General features: G+C 47.1%; 1 protein-coding gene across 2 annotated transcripts in view; it reads right to left on the bottom strand.

The window, feature by feature from the left end:
• The window catches only part of AMOT (angiomotin), a 63,023-nt gene extending 41,269 nt beyond the window's left edge, over positions 1-21,754 (bottom strand). The window contains exon 1 of one of the 2 annotated variants that reach the window (XM_036401955.2): positions 21,645-21,754. The gene's annotated coding sequence lies outside the window, so the exon portion shown is untranslated. Of the gene's footprint in view, positions 1-9,882; positions 10,700-21,644 lie in introns of those variants that run through there. The other variant, XM_036401954.2, reaches the window with a different exon arrangement.
• Between the last annotated feature and the right edge of the window lie 3,032 nt (positions 21,755-24,786).

Raw genomic sequence — 24,786 nt, 5'->3', positions numbered from 1 at the left:
GACAGACCTGCACTCTGTAATAGAGGAGGGGACAGGAAACAGTGTGGAAAGGAGCAGCTGTGAGGTCCCTGGGCAATACTCCCATGCTGAGTCACCCCTGGGTAATGGAAACACTCTGCTGCTCCATGGCCCACGCAAACCCCAGCAGGCTGATCCCTGATCCTGCAGAATTCACTCAACCTGTGTCCTTGGAGCCGTGGCTGTTCTGCACCAGGGCTCACTCTGCGCTGGCTGGGAGCATCAGGGACTCAGAGGCAAGGTCCCAAAGTATTTAATGAACAGTGGATGTTATCACTGCTTTCTTCCAGTCCTACCCATCAAGGGGGAGGAGGAGAAGGGAGAGAATACACACCAAGCTAGTCCTGGAGAATAAAGATTCCCAACGTCTGGCGCCAACACCCAGACCTGCAAGGCAGCACCCAACAAGTCCCAGCGTTGTGAGATCACTTTAGCACCTGCTCCTAACCAGGAGGAGTTCCAGACTCCAACCATAAACACCTCCCCAGCTCCCATTCAACCCTCCTGGCCCTGCCTGCCTCCATCTGCTGCCCCTGGCTCAGGTGATCCCGCAGGGTGGCACCCAGCAGGTGCATGGAGTGCTGCCAGCATTACTCATCTTCATTCCAGAAGGGCAGAGTCACCGGGCAAACAAGAAAAACTTCCTTCTTTTAACGAAAAACAAGAACAATGTCACCCGAGGGGGGCAAATAAGATGCATACCCATTGTATTAGATCATCGTGCTACAGGAGGGAAAGGCCAGGAGAACAACCAAAGACTGGTCCTGGTTTTAACAACTCTCCCAGCCAAACTGAGTCCACCTGAGCAAGGATTAGACTGTCCCTAATCCTGCCCCTCAAACACGTCACTGGCACAGGGAAGCCTGGCAGGCCTGAACAAAAGGCAGCAAGTTGCTTGGCCTGGCTGGACATAAATAAGTCATGACATCAACATGGGAAGATCCCCTCTAAATTACATCTCCATGGAAAAAACTGACAAGACCTTACTTGACCTTTGAATTACTGCTCCCCTCACTAAAAAGTATCAATTTCTTCACAGGGAAGTTCCTATAATCTTCACCAATATAATTTAGGCTTTATATTACAAAGGAAAAAAAAGAATAAACACTTGCAAAGCCCAGTATAAATAGGAATGTGTAGTTGCTTTTAAGCATTTTGAAAAGAATGCTTTGGGATTTCAAGTTCCTCCCTAAAATTTTAAAAGTGACAGGAGCAGGACGATTTATTCTGAATATATCAGTTTAATAGGAAAACCAGCTGTTTTAATTGAGAATATTTCTACATGAAGACATCACACCACCCAATTACTTACACTGTTATGCAGCACTACCTAACACTGCTCACACATCTGCACAGTCACAACCCTTTAGGGGCAGGTACTGCCATTTCTGCATCATTCATGAAACAAAAATTCCAGCACAGGCAACGGAAGCTCTGCTACCAACTCCAGAAAGGCCAAGATCTCACCTTTTAGATGTCTTCTTGCTAAAACCAGCTCAAGCTCACGCAGCTTCAGCCACACCAGGTCTCATTTCAGAGGGCTGCCTCCCAGCACAGAGCATGCAAGATTCATCTGCCTCAAACTTCAGCAATTTCCAGTTATTATCCCTGCAGAACTGGGGAATTGCTGCAGTTTGAATTCAACATCAAGCTTTGTTTTGTGTTTTGAGAATGCTCCACTTGTGGCTGCTGCTGGCACTCAGGCAGCGCCCTGCTTCTGTCGTCAGCAGCCCCTGTCCCACAACCATCCCAACTATGCCTCAGCACCAGTTTCATTGCATTGTGTGGTTTCTCCATTCCTCCCCTGATTTAGTCCAGGCCTCTCCTCGGGGCTCTCAGATAATGAAAACCATGTGAGAGTAAAATGTAATCTTCAAACACGCAAACCAGTTTCATGTGCATTATCAGAAGGGAGCAAAATGTTGACAGTGCATCATTTGTCCCTACAGATAGGATCAGACTCTTTTAATTGCTGCTGAGATTAAAAAAAAAAAAAAAAAAAAGAAAAAGATTGGAATCACCATCTACATTAAAAATAAAGTCAAAATTCGAAGCTAAAAGCTTAAGCAGTCCTGAAAACAATGGAAATATGATCCTCAAAGAGATATATGCATTTTGTGCCACCTTAAGGTAGTTTTTCCTTATATGTCAGTTGTGACATCCTGAAAATTTATATCATAAGTTGACACAAATAAAAAACGTAGGTGGAGGAGGATGCAGAGAAGAAAACAACCACTATGGCCTAACTTTAGCATGGAATTTTCTGGCTTTTTCTACCAATACCACAATTTCAACTATTTTAAGCCCCCATATGGAGGAGCTCTTCTTATTTCAGAATGCTGTTTCACAGAATTTAAAGGGACTAACCACAGAATCCAGAAATCAGCAGGAATGCCCCCTCCTTTGGTCTCAGGTCTGCTTTTTGTTTCCTTTAGAAAAAGAAACAGCTAAAATACAGATAAATTGCCAGTTATCAGCCAGAGATGGTGTGGCCCAAGGAAGGGCACAAACCCAGTGCAGTACTGGGACAGCCCAACACCACTGAGAGTTCTCAGTGGGTGCCATGGGTTAAAAATATGAATTAAAACCAAAACCCTACAGAAGATCCAGCCCACTGCATTTTTAGACAGCAAGGATGTTATAAAAGTGGTTTTGGTGTTGGTCTTTTATCATAACCACCTGGGCTTTTCATGTGCACCTTGTAAAAAACCTTTAATTACCTATAAGATGATTAATTGAGCCTCACCACCACACTGGGAGGAAGATATTACTCCATTCATTTTAGCACAGTGGTGACTGGCTAAGCCTTGGCCTATACTGATGTGTTTGTTGCCACAACTGTGTCACTCAGGGAATTGATTTCTTTTAATGTGAGTATTCCAGCAACCACTCTAAAACAGATGCAGTTACAGTAGGAAATAATTGGTTTTAGGTGTATTGCTTAGGAAACCTCGTGCAAACCACACCACCACGACTTCTGCCTTGTTAATAGAAAGTTCATCACTGCTAGGAAGATTTTCTGTAGTAGCAGCAAGCACAGATCCTGCCTAAATGGATCAGGGATGTTGGCACCCCAGGACTTGTGCAAACAGAAGGCAGAGGAACCCTCTGAGTGTTTTCTACAGCTGGAGAAGATACTTCTGCAAAGGATCCTCAGCAGCTGCAGAAAAATAGTTAAAGATTTAGAGCCCAAATGAACAAAATGAACTTGACTGAGTGCACAGAAAGCAGAGGTAACACACAGCTCCAAGGTGGAGCACAAATCCAAGGGGATTAACCCTCCCTGCTCCCCCTGAGAGCTCAGTCAATGCCAGCAGGGCTTGTGCAGGAAATGCACTCAGCTCTCCCCTGCCTGAGGAATGCAGTGCCAGGGCCTCTCCAGGCAGGAAAAGCTGCTGTCCTGGGCTCCCAAGGGAACACATCCTGCAGTTTGCCTCCCCCCAACACCACCCTCGGCCCTGCCCTCCATCCCAGCCTTTTGAGAGTGCCCCATGGAAGCTCCCCTCAAACCCCTGAGCAGCAGGGGATGGGCCCAGCAGTGTCCCACGCACAGTTCCTGTTGCCAGCCCTGCTCCCCAAATCAGAAATCCACTGGGCTTTCAGCACATGCTAAATCCACTCTTCCCCCCAGCAGTGCTAAGCTTTTTTTATAACTTTTTCTTTTCTAAAGAAGATCCAAGTGCTCCACACCCAATCCCAGCTCGACAAGAGCAAAAGCTGCTCTTTCTCATGTAACTTTGGAGTGCTCTTTTGTGCCTGCTCTCCACAGATCCCTGATCTTACCCAAAGGAAGGGTGGAACAGGCTATGTAATGGCTCTTGGTCTCTTCAACCTTCATCATTTACAGTAAAAAGTGCTCCAAATTTGTTTTTACCCAGCACAAATATCAGCACTCAGCTGGGATGACTCCAGAAAATTCCAGATTACCACCTCCACAGGCTATCCCAGGGTCCCAGACTGCTCTGGGTTGGAAGGAACATTAAAACCCATCTTGTTCCAACCCCCCAGCACAGGCAGGGATGCCATCTCACACTGGTTTTAAGTTCTGGCTCTCCAAAAATACAGAGGAGGTTTCAGCTTTGTTTCTTTTCAAAAAGACAATGGGAAAACAAGGAAGATATATTTTCCCAAGCCCCACAACAAGACAGGCTAGCCCCAGTATGAAGCAATCAAATTTGTTTCAGCTGAATACAGAACCACCCAAATTAGAACAGCAGGAAAAGTCCACCAAACCCTGATGGGAACAAAGTCACTGAAATGTGGAATTACTTTCCTTGAGGGTTACAGTAAATAATCCTAATATATTAAGTAATTCTTTCAAAAAACAAGTTCTGTAGAGACACAAAACATTTTAAGAAAATATTACTGTGACACAACTCTTAGACAAGGTCTTACAAATGCTAATTAATTCATTAAACAAAATCCTAAACTGGCTTAATTCATAAACATTCATATAAGAGAACTGTTCAACAACATCTTGGTCTACAATTGGACACTGTAAGTGCTTTGCTAATACAAATAAGCCTTTAAAAACCAATTTTATTGGATCAGAGAACTTTTCTGTCATTTACACAAAGTCTGGTTCTGTATTGTGACCAATACTGATGAGCCTTAGCCCAACAGTGGTTACCAAGGAAAATGACCAAAGACCTCTCCAAACTCCCCAGGAATTTCAAACATTTCGTATTAAAAAAAAAAAAAAAAAGTTATTTTAAGCTGAGACACAACCAAACTAGACAAGAGTCATTCTCAGAGAGGACGAGAAAGTAAAAAAGCAGCAAGTCTGAATGGCAGCATTTATCTGAGAAGCCCTTCTGCAGGACCAGGAATGCAGAGTGCCTGCCAGGACCAGAGGAGACACTCAGCCCTTGGGAACAGGAGGGAGCCCTCACTTCTCCAGGGCCAGCCAAGCCCTGTGGGAGCTGCCCAGGACAAGGATGACACATCCAGCACCAGGGACCCACAGCTCCATCCCAGGGAGACTCCAACACACGTTCCTCATGCACCTAGGCTGAGCTCCTCACACAAACCTCTCCACTCTGCTAAGGCAGGATTTCAAAGCTTTGAGGGGTTTGTTTCCACAGGCCTTTGAATTCTGTTCTCAGGGTTTGGTTTTTTTTTTAATTCATATTTCATTTTCTATTCCTATTCACTCCTCATGCACCAAGCTCTTGCTGACAACAAATGCCTGGTTTGCCCTGAGTGGCCATTTATACACAGGTATGTTTTAAATCTATTCTTACTTTTAAAATGACATCCAAGTGTCCATGTAAACAGAAATTCCATCAACCATGAAAAATTCCTTTCACTTACAGGCAAAGTAGGCAAGTAAGAAAAGACTATATTGCATGTTTAAAAAATTATTGCTCCTAGGAACAACTTCACACTATTTTTCCCCAAAGCTGTTGGATCTTTTTCCTGTCCTGAAGAAAACATTTCAAGGCTGCTCTGGAGCAGGTAATATGCAAGATTTGGATATTTGCTGACTTTAGAGTTCTCATACAGCCCATTCCTTTCACATGGACACAGTTCCAGTATCAGATCTGTCCAAAGCATGGACCAAATGCTTTTGGAAAGGCTGAAGGTATGGCCATGGAGGCTGCAGCATGAAGTTCTTCCTGTGGCCAGCACTACATTCCAGAGCTGCTTGGGAATGTACTCTCTCCTGTATAAAAGGGTTTAACAATTGCTGCAGCCAAACTGGACTCACAGGGCAGGTAGGTGCCTGCTCTTTCATAAAAGACAATGATTTAAGTCTACAATATGATGCTGCTGCCACATATGGGGCACGTGCAGAGAGAAAATCAGGTAGCAGGGTATGTGGAAGCCTAACCTAGAAAGTACCTACTCATCAGAAAGTAAGAAAAGCAAAGAATTCCTGAAAGGAATGAGCTTAGAGAAATGGGTTGTGGCCCAGATTCAACACAATGGACTAAATCACTTTGACAAATCCTCCAGTGCTTCCTGCAAGTGTATAAGCCCAGCAACAAGCAGTTTGGAACACTTCTATGAGGAACCAAGTCCTCTTGTATTTCAGTGGACAGAAGAGGAGAAAGAGAGCCTGGACCTGATTGCCAATCCTGAAGAATGGCTGTTCTCACACTTTTATAAACACTTGGTCTCCATGGAAGGGGGACACCTAGCAGCAAACATTGGCAACCAAGGACATTCCACTCCCACTATATTGTCCACAATAGCAAGAAGGGGAAAAAAATACATAAGGCTGCTTTGATTAGGAACCCTTTGAGAGGACTTCTTCAAAAGTGAGTGTCTGAAAATACCTTGAAATGTGGGAATGTGCAACAACAGCCAGATAGGGGAAAACAGGCATCTTACTTTATTCTGAAAGCATTTACACTTCAGCCCAAAGTGGGAACATCCATTAATCCAAGAATCTTTTGCCAAGAACAAGGTCATCATTTTCTTTTTAATTCACAACAGAGCCCAGCACACAACATATTCTGCACCAAACAGAGAATCTCATCATTTACAGGTGTTTGGAGCCAGGTTTTAGTTTAATGCATACTCTAAACTTGTAAGAACTTTATTATACTGGGTTTTGTCTTCCCTGCAGGTCAGAGGTCTGCAGCTCTTTAAAAGCCACTAGTAAGAATGAAACAAAAAGTGCACAAGGAGCTCTGCCCCACAAGGGGGGTGAAAACACACAAATTCTTTCACTGCCAGAAGTATTTATACATTAACACACTCTTGGACTGTTGATAATTCTAAAACTGAAGACCTATTCCTGCGTATACATTAATACAACAATCTAAACCAAGTTCATATTTTACTCCACATTAAGAAAATTAAGCTTTAATGAGCTCAAATGTTCCTTGAGCTGTTTGCTCATTGCAGTGACAGTGAGCCCCAGCCATGGAGCAAGGCATCATTGTGCTGAGCCCTAGGGAGAATTAAATGGTGCAAGTTGTTCTATCAAAATAACCACCAAAAAAATTATAAATCACATTACACTCAACTGGAAACAAAAGGAAGGGCAAGAAGTGGGAGAAGCATTTATGCTCTGAGAACTTGGGGGTTGCAAATTCTCCATTTCACTGTCATGGTTAGCAAAATGTGGCAGCAAAGCAATGCAACCTTATTTCTAAATAAACAAAAAGATTGGTCAGTCTGCTGATGCAAGACAGACTAAAGAGAACAAGAGAACTATTAAATTATCTCCACTTCTGGGATTCTGGCTATTCTTTTGCAAAGTGAATGGCTTATGCTAATCAGGATGCATCTGAAATGCATCATTCAAGCCTTCTTGTGCAAATACAGTTCTTATTTATCCCAAAAGATCCCCACCAGCTGGCAATGTTTGCATACAATGTTAAACCCAACCTCAAGAGCCCATGCATTATGAGTAATTTTACACTTTAAAACATTAGTTCCCTTCAGAGTTCTCCAAAAACCATGCATCCCACGAGAAGAATTTTAGTGGAATTCAGCAATAATACACTATGTTACCATCCAACTTCCTCCAGCACAAAGAAGTTACAAGTTTTCTGTTGTTGGTTTTTTTTCCCTCCTAACAGTGCTTTTCCTCCAGAATATCTTTGGGGAAGGAACAAAGGGATTTGCACCAATCCCTTCTACATGAATCAAATATTTATGCTATACCCTCTTGAAGCACTTTCATCTAGTAACCTATGGAATGTGATCTCCTGACCTCAACACTCAGGCACGTCTAAATCAGCTGCCCTTTGAGCTGTATTAGAGGCCACAGAGAATTTTTATACATTTGTATCAGGCATATGAAAACCTTGTGGCCCAGCTGTGGCACTCTATGCCACAAAGCATTAGTCCAAAGTGTGCTCTGGGAAAGGGGAATGCTTTGCTTGTCCCACCTTTATGGCACAATCTGATGGTTTGTGTCACCAGGAGCAGGGTGATGAACCATGCTGTCAGCACATTACCCAGCCAGCACAACTGGAATTCAAGTGTCATGGCAAACTCCAAGATCACAGCCCACCACATGGCCCCTCTGCCCAGCTCCCTTCTGCCTCCAGCCCCCTCCCCAGGGCAGTCAGCACTGCCTGCAAAACCAAATCCAAAAGAATCCAAAAGGCAAAGCACTTGTGGGATGAGCAGGCAGGCACCCCATTCCCTCCATCTGGAAATCCCACCCTTTCCTCAAGAAAAATAAACCATTCTACGTTGTCTTTCTGGCTCGCGGGAATCTTTGAAGGATGGGGTTATGTTGCAAATAAGTGTCCTGGAAGTAAAAGAGAGGGAGACCAGGTGTCCCAGATGAACCTGCAACTTCAACTACAGCACAGATTTTTCCAGGGTCAGCCTGTGACCCTGCTCCCTCGAGGAGCACTCACTGAGGTAACCCTGGTGAAAGTCTGACCCAGAGATTTAACAGGGTCATGGGCCTGATGGTAGGGATCATGTTTTCACAGCAGCCCTGAAAAACCAACGTGATGCTGCCCATGGCTCACACAGGAGCAGCACGAGGGCGTAGGGAAAACTCCAGAACACAGCTCCAGTGTTCCTACCCCGATGTGGCAGAAAAGGCTCAGTGCCCTGAAACAGTCAAGCAGAAAAACGTGAGACAGCAGCCAAAACCAAGCCCCTGTCCTCTGCCCCAGGAGGGATCCTGGTCAGCCACTTGCCCCACTGGCTGCTGCACCTCAGCAGAGACTGAGGCACCCCCAGGTCTGAGGCTCCAGCAGCTCACAGCACCCTGCCTTGCTGCCCCACCTATTCCACCTTCTTTTCCCACACAAATCCCTCCAGGGAAGAGGAAGGGAAAAAAAAAAAAACCTTAAAAAAAGAAAGAGGAACAGGGAGTAGGACAGACCAATATGTAGCATTTCCTGTATCATCCACAGGAAAAACCCACGCAGCGGGGAAGAGCTCAATGTCAAGCCTGGTTTCACCACATGAACAGGCAGTTCCTCCTGCTGGGGGATGCTGTGTGATTCCACAGGGAACAATACAATCTTCCCTGACACAAGGAGTCCCACTAGCAGCCACACAAAATTCCAAAGGTCCTTCCCCCTTGCAGAAATGCCTCCTAGCAAAGAAGGAAGGAGGAATGTGGGTATAGAGCTGGGGGAGAAGGAAAATGAGACATTCACTTATCAGTTGCAAACCAGGACACACTCAGCACTTGGCCCCTACAGAAAGGAGTATTCTGCAAAATATGTTTCCCTGCACAGAGACTGGGCCTCCATCCAGTTATTATGTGCACATGTCCCTGCTGCGTTTTCAGTCTTACTTCGGGAAGAAAAAAAAATCTCAAAACAAAGAAAACATCCCCTCATATTCACTGTGCGCAGTGCCAAGCGTGCTCCTGACCATGTTCAATAATCTGTTCAGGCTGCTAATTATGGGTGCAACACTTTTGCACCTTGTGACACAGCAGTAAAGCACTTAATGTAAAACAAATTCCAGTGTGAAACAAGAAATCAGCCCATCCTTGCAGCCCTGTTTGCACGTGTGATACAGAAATGCACAGAGATGCTCCTCTGTGCAGCACGACCAGCAAAGACAATCTCAACACGTGGATTACAAGCACAATGACTGCAATTATTTTCTCAAAAGAAAGGAGCACCACAAGAAACGGCTGCTTTCAAACACAGCCTGACACAAACCCACTTCAGCGACTTCCACCGTGTTTTACTCAATCCAATTACACACAAGTACATCACTATTCGTTTTGGCAATTTACTACCACTGGTGATATAGGTGGATGAGCGTATTTTGTTCTTTTTTTTCTTTTGCAAGATGAAAAGCAAACTTTACAGGAGAGAGAAGTGATGGACAAAAGCTGACAGAGAAGAGAGCCAGTCTAACTCCCAGGTTAAGGCTGGAGAAAGAATGCAGAGTCCCTTGCAGCATAAGCACATCTCTTACCTACTGATCTGCTGAAGACAAAAGGGTTTTCTTCTTTTCAGAAACTGGACACTTGTAGCTCGTTGGGTCAGTCACACAAAGCTTCCCTGCTGCCAAAGGTATTCTTTTTCCTCTCGGGTTTTTGTTGTTGTTGTTTGGTTTTTTACCCCAGAGAGTAAAGGGCAGAACAGTGGATTCAGCAGGGGCAAAGGGTGGAATTCGAGATTTAACGGGCTGGAGAACTGCAGAGCTCTCTCCAAAAGATGCTGTATTTCAAGGCGCTTTCATTTGCAAATCCTTCTTCATCCTCAGTGTCAATAAAACTGGAGGAGGGGGAGTAAACTTTTTTAACCGCAGAAATAAACCGGACTCCACAGTACGGGGAATGTGATACGAACTGGATTTGTGGCTCGACTTTTTATTAAAAATAAATATACTTTCAGAACAGGCAATCGAGCTGGAAGGGGGGTAAAAAAAAAAAATCCCCGAGTCAGCCAGGACCTGCCGGCGGTCGCTGGGAGGAGGATAGCGGTACCTCAGAGCGGCAGAATAAACACAAAGAGGGGAAAGTCCGCGTCCGGCGGTGGCAGCTGGGCTGTCAGTGGCAGCGCCGCCCGGGGCAGTAGCAGCGCCCGCGGCCCCGGCAGCGAAGGGCGGCCCGCGGCATCGCGCCCGGCCGGGCTGGGCTGGGCTGGGCTGCGCTCGCTGCTCCTCCGGTTACCTGTGCGCGGCGGCGGAGCGGGGCCGGGCCGGGCGGCACGGAGCGGGCAGTACGGGCGGCACGGGCTGCTGGGCTCCCTCCTCCGCCTCCTTCCGCTGCTGAGGGCGCGGGCGGCCCGCGGGAGCGCTGGGCCGGGGCGGGCAGGAAGCGCCGCCGCCCCCGGGCCCGCCCCGCCCGCCCGCGGCACCGCCCCCGCTCCGCTCCGCCCGCCCGCTGCCGCTGCCGCTGCTATTGTGTGCGGACACACGGACACACGGAGCGGCCCGACCGCGGGGAGCAGCGCTGCGGGTCCTGGCCCCGCACACGCACCCCAACAAGCCCACCCTGTGCCCGGAGCGGCGTCCAAACGCTCCTGGAGCTCTTGGGGCTGTGACAATCCCCTCCCCGGCCTGGCTGGTGATGCTGTGCCCGGTGCCCCCCAGGACAGCCCTGGTCCCTCTGCAGGAGGAGCCACTTGGGCAGCTCTGGAAGCACCTACAGGAGTCAGCCCCACCAAACCAACCTGCCAAGCCACTGGACTGAAATGGGTTTATAGCAGCGTACACCAGCCCAGGACTCACCCCCCTCCGGGAGCTCTTGGGGCTGTGCCCGTTCTCTGGGGAGCCTGGGCAGTGCCCCAGCACCCACCGGGGCAAGAACCTTCCCCGAATTCCCAACCTAAGGCTCCCTGACACAGCCCCAGCCGTTCCCTGGGCTCCTGTCCGTGCTCACAGAGAGAGAGATCGGAGCTGCCCCTCCAGTGCCCCTGGGAGGATGTTAAAGACACAACGAGGTTGAACACACCAAGTGACCTCGGCCAGTCCTCACAAGAGTTTCCATCTAGACCTTTCCCTGTCCTCGTGGCCTCCTTTGTACACTCTTCTAAAAGCTTCAAATCTTTTTTTATATCGTGGCACCCAAAACGGCTCAAAACATCTGAGGTGAGAACACCACGGTGCAGAGCACAGCACAGCACAGCAGGACAATCCCCTCCCTGGCCTGGCTGGTGATGCTGTGCCCGGTGCCCCCCAGGACAGCCCTGGTCCCTCTGCAGGAGGAGCCACCTGGGCAGCTCTGGAAGCACCTACAGGAGTCAGCCCCACCAAACCAACCTGCCAAGCCACTGGACTGAAATGGGTTTATAGCAGCGTACACCAGCCCAGGACTCACCCCCCTTTTTGCTGGCCAAATGCTGAAAATAAATGAAAGCGAGGCAAGAACTGATCATGACCAACCGCATATAGGCAGGGTATTAAAGGAGATCCCTGAATATAATGTTCTACTTAAAACCAAAATGTGTATCAAGTGATCTTCCAAAGCTTAGGCTATCCAAATAGGCAATATCCACAGACCTCTACTACTCTGCCACAGCTGGAAATAATGGTCAGTGTGAAAAGGTGAGACTGAAGACATTTCAGTTCTCCTCAAATACAATTCTGATTTTGCTGTGTTTCAGCACTTTATCACATGATAAAAGATGGTGGCCACATTCAGAGGTGGCTTTTGCTGAAGGCTTTAGTGCCTGGAATCAATGTGTGGAATTTCAACTCCTAAAACAGTTTATCTTTAAACATTCCACAACCTTTACAGCAAAGCATGGACTCACCACCTTTGTGCATGTGACCCCATTCAAAAGCCCGTAAAAGGATCCCAAAATGCTGCTAAAAAGGAATACTTAAGGCAGTCTTGCTTTGGAAGATCTAACAGAGGATTAGTAATGGCAGTAACACAGTCAGCTCTGCAGTGGAACCAGTCTTTGCACCAGAGAGGCAAAGCTCTTGTTCTGAAATGGGCTAAGCAACACCAACTTCTCCTCACCCCATCCCTGTAATCAGGGCAAAGCCCCAGTCTAAACAAGGCCCAGAGATAACAAACTGGTCCTTCAGTAGGGACTTATTTGTGTACAAACAATCTACTCTGCCTTTCTCACAATCCCTCCTCCTCCAGCTTTTGCATAGGGAGCACTGGAATCCTCCCCCAGCGAGGCCATTCCTGTCCTGAACTCCAGAGGAGGACAATCTCCCAGTGACAGCTTCCACTTGGCTCCTGGTCATTACCTCGTAATTTCAAAAAAAGAGCGAAACAGAAAACTGAATGCAGCTGTCACGGTGTGTCCACAGCTGATTTAATGCATAAAGCCTGATCATGCAAATATGAAGCCCACTAAGCAGTACCAATTTGGTAAGGTTTGAGGCTAAGATGCCACCAGCTTCCAAAAAAAAACCTGAAAGTGCAAAAACTGGCCACACGTCAAATCCTTGCACTGTGAAATTTGGCCTTCATGTGAGGAGAGATGGCACGATTCAGCCATTTACCTTTTAATCACTCTGAGCAAATAAATCCTTTCCAACATTCCCAAATGTTAACATTGAAAAGAAAGACTTGGCCAAAAATTCAGGAAGTCAAATTACAGAAATCCCAAATGCAGCATCTATAAACATCTATTTTTTTCCCCCCTCTTAACCAACATTCATTCACTGGAATGTTTTAATGGAAGAAATGCAGAAACACATGTAAACAGCTCATTAACATCCCATAACCTTACAGTTTGAAACGCCAAAGGAAAAAAAAACAGGCAGTGGAGAAGCAGCTACTGAAGGCAACATTTGCTGGATGCTGTGGGGCAGCGTTGTAAGGGAAATTAGCACAGCTAGAGCGAGGGAAAGAGTTATAAACTGTGCTTCAGTCACACATCCTGTCTCCCTCCCACATGCTCAAAGAAAATATGGGAGTAAAGAGAGGAGGCAGAGTCATCAGGAAAGCACAAGCATTGCTTCATGCAGGCACTGGGGAGCAGCGAGCCTTGCCCGAGGCGTGTTAACCTCGGCTCCTCTGCTGCCTATTCCAGGAGCACTGCTCGTGTTCAACCCACACAAGTGGAGATACCAGCCTTATCGGGACTGCAAAAGAACAAAGCTGCATCAAATCCAAACTCTCTTCCTTCAAGCACTCTCCCCCTGTATCCTCCCTTCACCCAGCTCCCCGCCCAGGCCGGTGCTCAGGAGCTCCAGAACGCATCTGAACGGCTGCCAGCGGAGGAAGCGAGCAGTTTCCATACACACATCACGCCACAATGTGGGAATTCAGGAAACAACACAAGAAAGGGGTTCCTAATAACTGTTCCAGCGTGCTCGGGCCAATTTATGCAATCACACAAAGGTCACGGTGGTTGTGCTAAAAAGCACAAAAGATAAGCACTACAACAGCAACGAATTCAAAGTAGGAGAATAAATCTCAGGCTTAGGAAAACCTAGAGTTGCTCCACCTACAATTTTTTGAGAGGTTGTCCTTCACATTCTTTAAAATTCCTCCATCTTAAAGTTCCTCGCTCCAGGAACGGCTGTAACTCAGGCGCCCTTTGTCCGCAGCAGCTGGAGCTCAGGAAGCTGCTGATATTATCCCTCCTGTACAGACACAGCTCAGCTCAGCATCCACTCAGCACACTGCACAGGGCCCTCAATTCATTTCCCTGCATCTCTGATCTCGGGCCAGTTTAACAGAGCTTTTCTTCTTGCACATAAAAATAAAGTGTTAGCAGGGCTCAGAAGCGGCATTTAGCTCTTGGGGCCAGACAGGACGTCCCCACCAAAGCGAGGGGTTCTTTGTCTATAAAATACATTATTGGGCAAAATAATGACCCTACAGTAAACAGACAGTAATACAAAGAAACAGGAAAAAACCTAAGAAGAGGAACTGAGGATGTTTGCCAGGAATGTGAGCAGGAGCAAGGAACAGGAATTTCTGAAAAGGGAGAGTGTATTTCTTGTCATAGAAGACAAAGACAGAATCCCAGAATGTTTTTGGTTGGAAGGGACCTCAAAGCTCACCTCATTCCACCCCCTGCCTTGGGCATGGATACCTTCCACCATCCCAAGTTGCTCCAAGCCCTGTCCAGCCTGGCCTTGGGCACTGCCAGGTGTGTTTGACAGATACTCATCGAATAAAAGGAAGTAAGCGAACCAACACCACATGTTTGGGAATACAGATCAAAACAAGACTAAAAGATTTCAAAGCCTTGTAAAAATCACAAGAAATGTGTGGAGAAAGCACCAAGGTACCAGAAGGTTGAGTGGTTGGTCCAAAGTCAGGCTGGGAGTTCAGTCTGCACTTGCAGAGGCCTTGCCTTGCTGCCCACATGTAGTGAGCTCAGACATGCAGTACTGCAGCTTTTGCTGCTCTTTCACCACCTGGTTTTAGCACCCAGCACCTTCAGGGTGGCCATGGCCATCTTTGAGTCATTTGCAGAGGATTTGGTGCTGCTGCCACATGCAGCCCTGAGCTGCACCAAGGCCTGGAAGGCACCCTTGGGTCCTGTGTTGGGTATGGCCAGAGAGCAAGTACGATTTATGAATGGAAAGGGAATCAGACAGATGAGGGATCGAGGCATGAACTACATGAGTTATTACTCACCAAGATGGCAAGAACAGCTATTCACAGATCAAGAGCACCAGAAATTACCACCATCAAACTTGACATGCGTGGAATTGCTAGAAAAGTTCTATTCTCAAAACACACAAGCAGGAACAGTTATACACTACTTATTCCTCTGGCCTTCACTAAGTAACTGCTGTGTCTTTCTATACAAGTGTATTATTTTACCAATTCTACACAATAAACTTTGATGGCCACATAACTTCTGGGAGGGAAGTAATCGATACAGAAACCTCTGCAAAGCCAACTTCATGTCCTGTCTCTCCTGTGATTTACACTGTAACACAGCCCCAGCTCATCTAAGATTTTTCATGCTGCTGCGTGTGAGAGTTTTAAAAGTCTGTCAGTCTGGGAGGTGCCTCTAATGGATTGTAACTCAAGTGCAGCGTGGTTCCTGGGGTGAAGAAAAGGCCTGCAAGGAAGGGGGAGAAAAGGACCAGCTTACCACAGTGAAACGTAATATAGAGGTCAGCAGTGACATGTCACCCGTGAGGTGATTAATCAGGTACCACCTGTAAGGAGAATTATTCTAACTGCTGAACCTTGGCCCCTCTCTGGGCAGAACTGCAGAAGAGAGCTGTGTATCCAGGAGAGTGGTAAACAACTCCCAACTATGGAAAAACAAATGTTGCAGCTTTGCCCTAAACACATTCACACCTCAGTGCCCTGCAGTTAAATGTAGTTTGGGCAAAATAAGGTTAGTCTGGACAAAGTGATTTCCTTACAAAACACTGTTCTTCTCCCAAAGATGGACCTGTAAGCCTTTAGCTGATGTCTATTATATGTTAACAAATTTAATGTAGGAAAGTTGACCACTCCCTTGCTTCTCTGCACTCTCACCTCTCAAATCTCCTTAAAAAGAGAGGTGTCTTTAAAATCTGCTGGAATTAATTGAAAGATTCCCTCAACTTCCAGTGGATTTGGAGCAGAGTGAACTGTAAGAGTAAGGCATGGAGGCACTGAACTTCAGCTCAGTATTTGTGTGCTCTCAAGGACTAAAGATTGTGTGAAATTACAAGTGAACAAGATGTACAGCAGATCCTGCAGCAAAAACCAGACTTGCTAATCCTGATATTTCAATGACCATAAAGCTAAGAGGGGACAACCATGGCTGATTTGATACCAAAAACCCAACCTCTTCAAAGCCTCCAGGCCTTAAAATGGTGCAGCTGTATTGATAAATACCACAGGCATGGGGGACAGGGGGTGCTCTTTGATTTAAAGCTCTTGCAACTCATTTTTAATGCTGAAGTCAGAAGCAGACTCAAAAGTGAGAAATTAAAGAGGCTCAACCAACAGCAATCTCTGGCTGGGAGAAACCTTGCAGTGCCTGGGAAGGGTAGAGGCATGGTCCCAGTGAAACACTGAGTGCCATGTGCAAGCAAGAGCTCTGCTAATTGCAGGAGCAGAACCATCTTCCCCTGCTACAGAGAAGCTGTACTGTAACCAGCTTGTTCTGAACACGAAATTAAAGATGAGAAATGAAAGGAGAAAAATATGTTAGGTACAAAAAACATATTGAAATAAAATAGATTCATTTCTCTTAAACAACTTCTTCAAAAAGTGCCAATTAGAATTTTTATGAATACATAGATGTGCTCCTAAAAGCAATCTTTTCCCTGTAGTAAGCTACAAAAGACTGATAATTAGAGAGAGCAAGATATCAAGTTACAGGTAATTGATTAACATTTCATTTTCATGTAAATGAAAAACTAAAAATAGAATTATGGAAAAAAGTCTGATTAGATTTTACCATCATTTTCAAAAGCTGCTGCCACATTCTGGAAGAGCACCAGCACTCTCTGCTGGTGATCTTTGTTCAACAGTTATCAAGAGAAAAATGAGGGATGAAAGTGCATTATGTTCTTGATATGAAATGCCATTTTTGTTTTAAATTGATGATTAATTAGGTCCCTAACAATTTAGCAAACAGCAACTCTAGGAGCTAGCTATGCTTTTGGAAACAACACAGTCATTACTAAGAACTGCATTTACTCTGGGCAATCATCACTCACTGGAATAAATGTCACTGTCTCAAATAAACATCTGATGGAAATGCTTCTCTCAGCAGAAAGCACTTCTCTGGTGCTGCCACACAAAGACAAGCTGGTGTGAGAATTCCCATAATGCCAAATCCCTTGGCTCCACCCTGACTTTCCATCAAATTTTGGGCTATGCCAAGAAAAACAGCTCTCCTTAAAAAAGTCTTAGCCCAGCTCCAACACCTTCCCCAACGGGAGCCACAGTGGGAATGCTGCTGTGTTTTCATCAAAGCAAACCTGCTCCCAGCCCTGCCTCTGTTCCACCCTTTGCCAGGAAGCTGGAAAAGCTTTGATTCCCTCTCCCCAGGATGCACCCAAGCCATGTCTCCTGGGCTGCCTCACACACCTGAGCCAGAGCTTGCACAGGGACAAAGAGGCAGCAAAAACCTCAGCGCCAGCTGCCCCAGCTGCCAAACTGTGCTCGGATCAGGCATCAGGAAGAAGGGTTAAAAATTGGCAAGTTGAATCCATGTGCAGCTCATGGAAGTGTGGGAAACAAAAGAGACAATGTTAAGGACAGAGTATTCATTAGCAAAGAGCTCAAGTTTCTTGGCTTCTGCCATCTGCTTCCCAAAGGCCATTTTTCAAGGTAGCTTTTTGTTCTTCACTGTTGAATGTAGCTGTGGAAAGACATCCTGCTCCTTCCTAGCTAATGAACTAAAGCTCAGTGCACGTTCAATGGCTTAAAATATTTTGGTTTTGTAATTCCCTGGGGACAAGAAGGGAATGCAATGTCAGAGGTGGGGTTTTTCCCCTGGGATTTGGATCAAATTTTTACCTGACACAGCTGACCCAAAAACCTCAGACACCTCCATAAATATTCATTTACACTATAGTTGTTAAATACATAAAGAAATTCCGTGTTAACAAAAAAAATACACAAGACTTCACAATGCTGTATATATCTGGATATTATGTGTAGAGATATACAGCCCTTTTGACTATATTCCTTTATGAAGTAAAAACTGGGAAGAATAGCTCCTGCATTAGAGAAACAGCTCACAGCCCTAAAAAGAACACACTCTGTGGTAAAAATAAGTGAGTTTTAACACAGTTGTAAGTCAAAGTCAGAAATAATTGTTCTAATGCATTCTGCTCCTGACAGATCTCAAATTTAGAAGAGCTTCACATTTGCTGAGAGTCCCAAGGAACTTTTAAAGCATTCAGGGATCACTGACACTTGGCAGAGTGGGACAGAGTGACAGCCAAATGCCAAGCACAGCTCTGAAACACTGCATGAGGAACAGACATTCCTGCCTAAGGGGGCAGAGCAAGTTTCCCACTGCAGAGAAGGACAAGAGTTTTCAAAGCTGAAGTTTTCTGCCCTTCAAGGAATTTAATGTTGTGCACATGACAGGATCCAGCCAGAGACAAGTGACCTACAAGGGATGAGAAGATGCTCAAAGCCTCGAGAACCTGAGCACCTATAGGACATTAACATGATTACTTTTTTAATATTATTAACTATACATGCCAGGCTGCTCTTAAATATTTCCTTCCCACATTCCTACCCACACCTTTACCTTTGTGCCATAGGAATTCTGTGTTCAGCTCTGCCCCTTGATCATTAATGCAGACTCCTGAGTTTCAGACTTCAAAGCAAGGCAGGATTAAGAGTCACAGGACTGGGACAGCATCAAACCCTCCCTGTGCAGGAACCTCCACAAACACCTCCTGGGTGGCAGGACTGGGAAATCCAGGGATTTACACCTGTGGAGCTTCCCACAGGTGAAGTTAATAAAGGAGCCCAACAGTGCCTCATCTCCTTCCAAACACTGGAAAATGAAAGAAAATGGGAATTTCTCCTGGGGTTAGACAAAGAAAGATGTGAGTGCTCTACAAATGTGCAAGGGCAGAAACCAAAGGCTTCATTGTGTGGAAATGCACTTCTCCAGGAAAGCGCTTCTCTTCTCCCTCTCCTCAGCAGCACACGAGAATGTTCTCAGGGAACCCATCATCACCCACAACCTGGTGGTGGTTGTTTTTATTCCTGACTTTTCTATTTTCCCCCCTAACCCTCCCTCATTCTGCTGCTCAAAATGTCTGCATTCCCAGTTTCCTCATCTCTGCAGGTGCAGCTCATCCCAGTAGCACCAGCATTCCTGGGAGCTCCAGCCATGCCTCACTCTCAGAGCTTCCAGCAATGAGACTGACAACACAACACAAATGAAGACATTACAGCACAAATATATCAAGATACAGGTCTGCCCAAGACCCTGAGGAACTTTAGGACCCATTTCAATGTAACTTGCAATCAGCATCCCTTTGAGTTACATTTGAAAATTACACCAACTTGGCCAAGATTAAGCCACATCAGGCTTAGGCAGAAAGGCAGTCTGGGCTTTTTCAGCTTTATTTGTAGCTGCTCTTATATCACCAACTTACAAGGAAATTACACAACATCAGACTAACACAGGTGCAGTTCCTTTAGTGGTAGAAAGCTCTAGAGATCACCAGACTCAGGAATTTTCATTGACTGCATAGTCTACACCTGCTCTGAGTTAGACACTGCAATGCTACAGTGGGAGAAGCTGTTGTAGAGACACTCACTGCCCCCATCAGCCTCACCATCCCTCATGAACACTGGGCTCAAGTGATGGTAGGTGGTGTTACAGAGCAAAGATTTACTTGCTGAGAAGGTGAACTGCAAAGCCAAACTCAGAAATTTCTCTGCCTAACGAGAAGGTTGCAATTAGGTCATTGCTGAGAGCTGGGTAAGCACAGATCAGAGCAAAAACATTCCCACAGAATAACTCAGATGTGACAGCAGGTACTTGGAATGAGAACAAGGACTTCATCCACGTAGTCCTGCTGCTGAGTTATGTGGATAAACAGTGATCCTGATGGAGCCAGCCCCCAGCAGGACAGCAGGTGTCGGGATACACAGACCTAGCTCAGCACAAGCAAACCAAATTCCCAAACAGAAAAGCCCATGTCCAACTTTTGAAATTTGACAAAGAGCTCAGAGCAAGTTTCAGGTGAGAATTCTGTTTAGGACATGGATGAACTGGGTCCAGGCCACAGCCTTTTTTTGTATCTTCTGGACTCCAGTTTGAGCAATGCTTCTTATTTCTGAACCCTATTTCTGCTAAAATACTCCATCAGTTCTATGCCCAACCCTGCTCAGGCTGGATATTTTGGTAAACACAAGACCTTTATTCAAATGCCAAGGAACTTCAACAGAACACTCTCCAAGCTGCTTTTTGGTCACTGAGACTCCCTCCCCTTGGATCCTGCACATGGAATTACCTGTCCCAGGAGCACACAGGTCAGGAGAGGGGAGATTTGTGCATTAATGGGATACTGTTCTGATCAGGGAGATTAGGTTACAAGGCCATGCCTTGTAACACACTGCCTTCTTCAGTGTGGCACTTCAGTTTACAACTGGGGATTTCTGCTAATTAGATTGTACTTTTAATTATTTATGGCCTGTATTATCTGCAAAAGCTGCCCAAAACCTAAGCCTTAATAAGGATAATTGGAATAATCATATTTTTCCCTCTTCTGTAAAGCACCTTGAGCCTTACTGATGAGAAATGCAAGGATGTGATTAGATGCTTAATGAAAAAATATCATTAGAAAGTGGAATAAAAATGAAAAATGAACTAAAATGGAATTTTCTATTTTATACTGCATTGGGGCTGAATTAAGAATCATTTATCAGAGGTGTGTTGCTGAAAATTTTAACCTGAAAACAGAGTGGAGATCTTCTTTATCCATATTATGATGGGAGAGTGCAGGTGAGGATGCCAGAGTTGGGGTGTGGATGTTGTGAGAAGTCTGAAATTTCAGCTTCAAATTATTTCAGCCCCCAGGAGTCTGAAATATGGAAGTGCTGGGCTCTCCCACCTGGTGCAGCCAGCCCTTGGCTGGTGCCAGCACCCAGAAAAGCAATGGGTGTTCAACATCACCACAGCTCCTGTGTCCACCACAGCTCTTCCACAATAAAGATTTGGTTTTCCAGCCCTCACCTTCCCCAAAAAGTATCCGGGAATTGAGGGGTTTGACCAGCTCAGACCATGTGGCAGAAGTCACGGTGAATATTTATGGCCCTGCCTGACTCAGTCTGTGAATGAAATCCACAATGCCCGTACTGGGGACCGCCGAACCAAGGCACGGACGCAAAGCTTTTAACCCTTTCGGGATTACCACCCTCCAAATTTGCTCTCCCGGAGATCAAAGCAGGAGGATTTGGAGATATTTCTGTTAAATTCAGAGCTGAGGCAGGTGCGGGAGGAGAAGGGCAGAGCAGGGACCATCCCTGGCGGCAGGGGAAGAGCCCGAGGGTGACAAAACATCCCCGGCCCCACCTGGGCCTGACAGCGGAGCCGGGGAGGGGCCGGACAGAGGAGCAGGGACGGCTCCCCCAGCCCCCGAGCCCCGCCGCCTCCCCACAGCCACCACCGGCGCGGGCTGAGCCCCGGCACCGCCCCACACCGCCCGGGGAAGGAGGAGGAGATGCCCGTGAGGGCAGCGGGAACACCCGGCAGCCCTGCCCCGCCTCGGGGGGCCCGTCCCGGGCGGTGCTCGAGGGGACAGCGCCGGCCTTTCCCCGCGCCGGCCGCCGGCCTCGCCCCGCGGCCGCGCCCTCACCCGCGCAGCGCCCTTACCCCGCGGGCGCCGGGCCCTGCGGCCGCCCGCACATCCATCCCGGGCCGGCAGGGCGCTGGGCCACGCCGGGGAGCTCCGGCAAGGGCCCCCCGCCGATGCCGTGGGGAACTTTCAGCAGGCGGCTGCAACTACGGCGCCCGGCATCCCCCGGCGGGCCGGCGAGCGGTGCCGGCCGGGAGCTGTAGTTCCGCACGGGCGGGGGAGCCGCCGGCGCCTGCGGGCAGCGCGCCTCGGCCGAGGGGAATCGCGGCACCAGCAGGGCTGGAAACGCTCTCGGAGAGCAGCGAGCCCAGCGTGTGAGCGATCCCCAGCTTGTCAGCCAGCCCAGAGCGCTGGGGGTCCCCTCCAGTCCTTCCCTGGACACCTCCAGGGAGGGGAGTCCACCTCCTCCCTGGGCAGTTCCAGTGTTTAACAACCTTTTCCGTGACGAAATTCTTCCCAATATCCAACCTGAACCTCCCCTGTCCTGTCACTTGTTGCTTGGGAGCAGCCCATTGCAATGTTTAACAACCTTTTCTATGAGAAATTCTTCCTGATGACCAGCCTGAGCCTCCCCTGACACAACTGGAGGCCGTTCCCTCTGCTCCTGTCCCTGTCCCTGGGAGCACAGCCCGACCCCCCCGGCTGTCCCCTCCTGTCAGGAGCTGTGTCAGGGACCACAAGGTCCCTCCTGAGCCTCCTTTTCTCCAGGCTGAGCCCTTTCCCAGCTCGCTCAGCCCCTCCTGGGGCTCCAGCTCCATTCCCTGCCCTGGACACACTCCAGCCCCTCCATGTCCTTCCTGAAGTGAAGGGCTCAGAATTGACCCCAGCAGTGGAGGAGTGGCCTCAGCACTGCCCACTCCGGGGACAGGCACTGTCCTGGTCCTGCTGCCACCCCATGGCTGGGACAGGCCAGGTGCCCGTGGCCTCTTGCCCACCTGGGCACACCTGGCTCATGTTCAGCTGCTGTTGAGCAGCACCCCCAGGGCCTTTCCCACCAGGCACTTTCCAGCCCCTCTGCACCAGTCTGGAGTGTTCCATGGGGTTGGTGTGGCCAAAGGATTTAAGTTCTTTACTTTTTATTTCACCTGGCTCTTAGTATCAGCCCCCTAAACCTGCTGTATCTATTACCTCCATCACATCATGAGCTTTCTGCAACAGCTTTGCTTCTAAACTTTCTTCCACCATGTTTCCAACAGGGACCATTCCTCACCCCAGAAACTCTCAACAAAAGCAATAAAAATGTAAAAAGCCAACCTGTCAAAGAAGTATTAGCAGGCAAAACTTAAAGAAAGACCCTGGAAACTGTGTCAGTGAAATATTCAGCTGCTGGCCATCAAGGGTTCAGCTCATATGGTCTCATGTTTACATGCTTTGTCCATTTTTATCTACAATTTATTTTTATTTAAAGCTGAGTATCTCTCTGGCCCTGCTGTGCCATGTTTCCTGTGTTGAACACAGTACACAAAACAAGCCATATAGAAACAAAAGGATATTTTAGAGATGTGAGGAGGAAGCACCCAAATTCAGGTGGAAAAATGGTTTTAAGCAGAGACATCTGTGTGTACAGAGCGTTATTACTGCTTGCTGTATTTAATTACAGATAGCTTTGTTTTGTTGCTTTTGATGGAGAGAGGAAAAAGCCAGCAGAGGTAGTGGCCACACACCAACCTTCCACTGTAAACACCCAGAAAGGAGGGCTGGGGGAAAGGCTGTTATTGCTCCATGGGAGTCCAGCAGCACAGGGGCACAAGAGTGACACAAAAATGGGCTGTGCTGTCACGAGGCCTTGTTTGCCAGAGCCAGACAACGAGGATCTATTACAAGACATGGTGGAATGTTTGTTTTTGTAGTACTGGATTTCCAAAATCCATGCTCTTTTTGTGGCTGACAAGCCCCCTCCTTTCTTTGCCTCGTTCCTGCAGCTGTCGGAGGTCTGCACCCCTGCCTGGAAAACATGAGCACAGCACAGCAAAAATGTGCATCATTCATGTGCCATCAGACAATGCTTGGGAGAGTTACAAAGGAGGGGAGGAAGAGGAGAAGGAGACCACAGTGCTGCAGTAATTTGCATTATTTCTACTTTCTTTGCAAGAGTCACTTTTAGCTTTAAACTGTAACAGCTATACATTTCATAGCAGCTTTACCACACTTCAGCATTATTGGGTTTTAATTCACACCCCTCATGACTAGGTAAAATTTGGCAGAGTGTCTCTGTTCTAACACATACTTTCATTTTGTTTTGGTAGTATTTCATATTAGGAACGAACTAAAAAGCAGAATTTGTGCTGTGACCTGTTGCTTACCTCAGGGATTCCCTCCATGGTTCATCCTTAATGTTTTGTGCTGTGCAGAACCTCCTGAGAGCACCACTGGGATTTCAGTGGGAATCAGACCAGGCCCTGGCTGCCCCACACCACTCACCCTTCGTGGGTCCAGCAGGAAAAGCCAGCAGCAGTTCAGCTGGAGCAGAGCCTCTCCTCAGAGCACAGCTGGGACTGCTGCCATGACCCAAAGCTGAGCCTGGACAAGTCCCAGGTTTGGTTTTGTGCTCACATTCGGGCCCTGCAGTGAGCACAGGAGGCAGCACAGGGCAGCCCACGTGGAAATCCAGCTCCAGGCACTGGAAGCACCTTGCTGTGCCTCTGCTGACAGTACCTGCAACTCCCACATGTGCTGAAGCCACACACAAACCTCAGTGTCCAACTGTGCAGTTTCACCATGCTACTTTCAGTGGACCACAAACTGGAACAGAGGCACATTGCAATTCTGTTTGCCAGGGACTTCATCTGTACCTGTCTCAGTCTTCAAAATTCTCCCTGTATTGACAGTGAATACATTAGTTGCCCACTATGAGGCAAGTTCTCTAGATGACAAGCAGTTGAACTTGCCTTTTTCTTACTTGACTTGCACATTCAAAATTTCATCTTATTTTGAGGGGCACTGAAGTCTTAAGAGCACATCTGCAGCAATTTACTTCCTTACCAAGTTCACTTTGATGATGACTGGGTGCTTATAGAACCACTGGACAAACACAAAAGGAGATTTAGAAATATTGCAATTAGAGCAAATAGGAAAAATAGCTTAGATTCCAGATTCTAGAAGGTATTTTAATGCAGACCATTCTAAAAATCTGAAATAAGGACAACATACAAACTGGGA

Source organism: Molothrus ater, chromosome 14, assembly GCF_012460135.2.
Source record: "Molothrus ater isolate BHLD 08-10-18 breed brown headed cowbird chromosome 14, BPBGC_Mater_1.1, whole genome shotgun sequence".
NCBI lineage: Eukaryota > Metazoa > Chordata > Aves > Passeriformes > Icteridae > Molothrus > Molothrus ater.
The sequence above is the reverse complement of the archived record's forward strand: the minus strand, read 5'-3'. Positions and strand labels throughout refer to the sequence as shown.